Consider the following 5553-nt stretch of genomic DNA (forward strand, 5'->3'; position numbering starts at 1 on the left):
CCCCTCTATATATATATTTACTACTCTCCCTCTCACTCTATAAAAAGTATATCATTCATGCTGTGTGTGTGCATGTTACTGTCTCTGCTTTTGCACAATAGTTGTAAATGAACATTACCATCATGCAAGCAGAGTCCTTTGTTTTCTTCTGGCCATGGGGAAATAATTGCCTTGCTTGGAAACAAGTGAGTGTTGGCAACGGGAAGTGCATCAGGCTGTAGAATACCCCCCCCCCCCGCAACAAATTCTATCCAACCCATGCAAGCATTGGTTGAAGACACATGGCTTAGTGATTAGGGTGTTGGAGTTGTGATCATAGGATTGTGGTTTCGATTCCTGGGCGATGCATTGTATTCTTCTGCAAAACACTTCATTTCGTGTTAGTCCACTCCACTCAGCTGATAAAAATGAGTAATCCTGCGATGGTCTGGAGTCCAAGGAGGAATATATATACTCCAGAGAAACTGAGAAACCAACCCTGTGCTCCTTACAGAGTAATGTGAACCCACCACCAACCCATGCAAACATGGAAAAGATGACAAAACAATGATGCTGATGATGTTGTTTTCCCTCCCACTCTTATTCATTTTCCTTCCTTACTTTTCTCCTCCTCCTCCTTCTCTATCTCTTCTTCCTTTTCATCATCTTTCACTAACTCTCTTCCAACTCACTATTTTTCTCCCTATTTCACTCTCTCCACTGCCCCCTCTTTCATCTTTTCTTCTCTTTCCTTTCCTCCTCTCACTCTGCACCTCCACCTCATCTTTTGTACCCTCTTTCTTCTCCTTAATTCATCTTATTTCACTTCACTTTCCACTTGCTTCTCTCTCCACCTACCCTCCTTTTCACCCCTTATTACCTCTGTTATTCTCCACCCACCCCTCGCCAATCTCATATTCTCCTCCTCTTTCCCTTCACCTCTTTGCTTTCCCTTCATTTTCCCCTCCTCCCTTCCTCAACCTTCCTTATGACCACCTTCTTCTCCTCCTTCTCCCTCAGCTGCACCCCTAGCTTATCAGCTACCTCCTCCTCCCCCTGCTCCCTCTTTTCTCCCCCCCCCGTATCTCTTTTATTCAGCTATTTCTCTTTGCATCTCCTCCCTCCCTCCTTCACTCCCTTACTCTATCAGCTACCTTTTCCTTCCTCCCCCCCTTCTATCACCTTTATTCCACTACTTTTTATACTCCTCTCCTCCCTCCAATCTCTACTTTATCATCTATCCCCACCTCTTCCTTAACCTTATTTTCCAACAATACCCTCAATGTATTACACAATAAAGACAGGTTTATAAACTAACCCACATATCAAAATATCAAAATTGCATCTACTCCTGACATGATATATATATATTTTTTTTTTTTTTTTTTTTTTTGCTTACCCATATTTTTTTTCTTTTAGTTAAAGTGTGTGTAGGTGCTTAATCTCTTTTACTACTCATTACTCTATTTACTGCAAGTCATCAAGGTAGCCTTTATGTGGACACTCAGTCTGCTAGTAATAGTAATAATATCTTCTTTAAATGACTCCCTGCTATCAAAAAGAAAATGGAAGGACACATTGCATAAGTCAAAGGGTCGATTCATTCCCCTAGCATTTCTGTTATGGGAAATTCAGGTTCTGACATTCTTTTATTCTTGTTTCAGTCATTAGACCCCTGCTATGCCTGGGCACAACCTTGAAGAATTTTAGTTAAATGAATTGATCCCTGTACTTTTTTTTTTTTTTTTAAGCCTGTTACTTATTTTATCAGTCAGTTTTGTTGAACTACTAAGTTATGGGGCATAAACACACCAGCACTAGTTGTGAAGTGGTGGTGGGAGACAAACATGCATGCACGTGTGCACACACAAACACACATAGACAATAGGCTTCTTTCAGTTTCTATCTACCAAATTTACTCGCAAGGCTTCGGTTAGTCTGACACTTGCCCAAGGTGCCACACAGTGGAACTGAACCTAGAATCATGTGGTTGGGAATCAAACTTCTTATTATCACGCAGCCACTCCTGCACCTATTAATCTTTTTTACTAATTTCCCCCATTCTTAGGCTCTATTTATGCATTTTGACTGGTCTAGTATAGAATTAAACGTTGGCATAACATCCATTGCTTGGTAATCCTGGTGGCACCTGTCTCCTTTTCAGGATATTGGTGCTGGTGCTAGAGTTAGTGACATCTGAAGAGCTTATCTGCCACTGACAAGTTTTATTTTTAATACTGTTGGGTGCCCATAGTCACTCTTTACTCTGTAGGGGCCAGTTTAGTTGCCAACATCTTCATCTCAAGTAGGGAATATTTCATGGCTTCTCGTACAAGGTTCCTGTCAGCTTGTGAAGGAATTAATCCTGGCCTAACTGGTTAGGACAAAAACATTTTATGTCCAAATACTTAAGGAAGGGAAGGTCATGGCTGGAGTATCTTTGATCATAGGTCTTCTGGATCAGGACTGATCAGATGTTAAATAGCAAAAATCAAATACTGGCAGATTTTTTTCCCACAAATTACACCCTACCATCATAAAAATAAGAGAACTCATTAGCTAATGTAGTCCTGAAAAATGAATAATGTAAAGAGCAGGAGTGGCTGTGTGGTAAGTAGCTTGCTTACCAACCACATGGTTCCGGGTTCAGTCCCACTGTGTGACACCTTGGGCAAGTGTCTTCTACTATAGCCTCGGGCCGACCAAAGCCTTGTGAGTGGATTTGGTAGATGGAAACTGAAAGAAGCCCTTCGTATATATGTATATATATATGTATATATTTATATATATATATATATATATATATATATATATATATATGTATGTATGTGTGTTTGTGGGTCTATGTTTGTCCCCCCAACATTGCTTGACAACTGATGCTGGTGTGTTTACGTCCCCGTAACTTAGCGGTTCGGCAAAAAGAGACCAATAGAATAAGTACTAGGCTTACAAAGAATAAGTCCTGGGGTCGATTTTCTCGAATAAAAGGCGGTGCTCCAGCACAGCCGCAGTCAAATGACTGAAACAAGTAAAAGAGAGCATGATTGGAATACTTTCCTCATGGTTTTTCTACCTCAAGGCTGACCTTGGGTTAAGCAACAACTTTCAAGAAGTAGCAGCAAAATCTTACCCCTCTCTCTAGATAAAAAAAAGAAAGGAAGGATACAGCATCATTTTAACAACCACTTTTCTATGCTTGCAAAGGTTGAATGTAGTTTTTTGAGGCAGATTTTCTATGGACGGATGCCCTTCTTATCACAATTTCTCATCTGTTCCCAAGTAAAGTAATATTTCCTCATGGCCAGACATTGTTCTTGCAGAATACTAATACAGGAAATGACTTGACATGGCTTGTTTATACAAGTGACAATCATTTTACAACAATCACACATAGAGATACAAACATAAACTCTCTCTCTCTCTTTCTCTCTCTCTCTCTTTCTCTCTCTTTCTCTCTTTCTCTCTCACACACACACACGCATACATACATACATACATATTGCATATATGTGATGGGTTTCGTTCAGTTTCTGTCTACCAAATCCACTCACAAAATTTTGATCATTCTGGAGCTATAATAGAAGACACTTGCTCAAGGTAGTACACAGTGGGACTGGATCTGGAACCATATGGTTAGAAAGAAAACTTCTTATCACACAATCATGTCTGCATCAACACATTAAATAATATTTTACAAGAGACACTATAAACAATGAGTTGGTAGAGTCATTAAATCAACATTCCATGTTCTTTGAGTTTGGTTAATAAGAAAAGTGCCAGTCCAGTGTTGCAGTCAGTTTTTCTTCTCATGCTTTTACTCTTTCTCTATTTCTTCCTGGAAAAAAACCCAGCTTTCTTTAGATATGGAAGGTTGAACTCCATAATTCCTTCAAGATTTGAGGGCCAAATGAAGAAAATATACTATGTGTGAAAAATAAAACATGATCTTTGCTCAGTCAGGAATGATGTATTACCAGGGGCTAAATAAAACCAATCCCAAAACATTTACTTCCCCAAATTACACTATTTTCCAGTCTGACATGTTCAGTCTTCAAGCTTAGTCTAACAAAGTTATTATAAGATACTTTACAGCTGCTAGTTGTTCATTCTGCTCAATGGAGAATCAAATAATCTTAAAAACTTTCTGCTGTTTTTGGAAAACAATGATGGAATGATCAAATAGGAGCACTTCTTGAGGCAGTGAAATGTCTCTCAATTATATTACATCCCACTTTCTTAAAAACAAGACAGTAAGATTGGATGATGTAGTTGTCCTAAATACACTACTTCTGATATAAAAAAAGAATAATCACAACTTTACAAGTTTGCAAACTTTCTTGATCATGTCCTGTCTATGCAATATCTTTGACAAAATCCAAATCATAACATCATCTCAATGCCCAGTATGAGTTCATGGCCTTTTCAATTAATCTGTTTGAAAACATGTATGAACTCTGTTAAGACACAAAGAGGAAATTTTATTAATGATTTAATGTGAAAAGTACGCATATATGACTATCTAAAATCAAAAAGGTTTTAAAAAATGTACCTACATATAGATGAGCAAAGTGGCAGGATGTTCCACATCTGAACTTGAAAAGTTGGGCAGCATTTGGTGGATTTGCCAGCTTTAGGAATTTAAAAACTAACAAAAATAAATCATTATAAAAACTAGAATTGTAGTCAAGAGTTCAATGTTTGTTTTCTATGGTAGTAAAACATAACCACTGTGCAGAAATGATGTATTCTATCATGTGTCTGCTCAGAAATCTACAGGCAACATACAGAGACTTAATCACAAATGCAAGAAAATTCTGGAGAACAAGACAGAAGGAACTAAACAAGAAGGTTAAGGTGACTGGACCAAGAATTGAGAATAAATGATGGAACGATATTCAAAAATGCACTGGAACATAAATCTGATGATGACAAATGAGCAATGGGTAGGTCTAAGTTGACATGACAAAAATGCATAAGAGAGGACAACAACAGGACAACAACAGGGTTGACATATAGGATGAGCAGGGGAGTGTTCATCCCAGGACATTAACAGATATATCTGATGACAACAAGTCTAGTATTACACAAAACCCAGAGTTATGTGACCTATTTTGTTTGTGTCATTTTATGGTTGAGTAATATTTTTTTCTTTTGTTTTGGCTATGAACCAGACCCTATCGCATATATGTGAATGTGTATATATGTACACACATGCATATATATGCATACATCTATATATATAAAAATGAGAATGTGTGTCTGTCTGTCTGTCTGTCTGTGTGAATCCCTAAAACTCGAGAACTACGCAACCAATTTCATTCAAATTTTACAGATGCCTTACTTAGGGTTCCAGTTGTGTTTTAGTCAAAAAAATTTTTTAACTTCTTGCTGAGTTCGAGCCCACAGCAACATAATATCTCCTCCACTATTTAAGTATTACGTGTCAAAAGTGAAACAAAAACACTCATGTCAAATACTTTCACTTTAAAAATGAAACTATTCTACTAACTGGAACAATCACATTTCGATACTGTAATGTCAGATACTTTCAGAGAGAGAGAGAGAGAAAGAAAG

This window comes from Octopus bimaculoides, chromosome 24 (genome assembly GCF_001194135.2).
Source record: "Octopus bimaculoides isolate UCB-OBI-ISO-001 chromosome 24, ASM119413v2, whole genome shotgun sequence".
NCBI classification, from domain to species: Eukaryota; Metazoa; Mollusca; class Cephalopoda; order Octopoda; family Octopodidae; genus Octopus; species Octopus bimaculoides.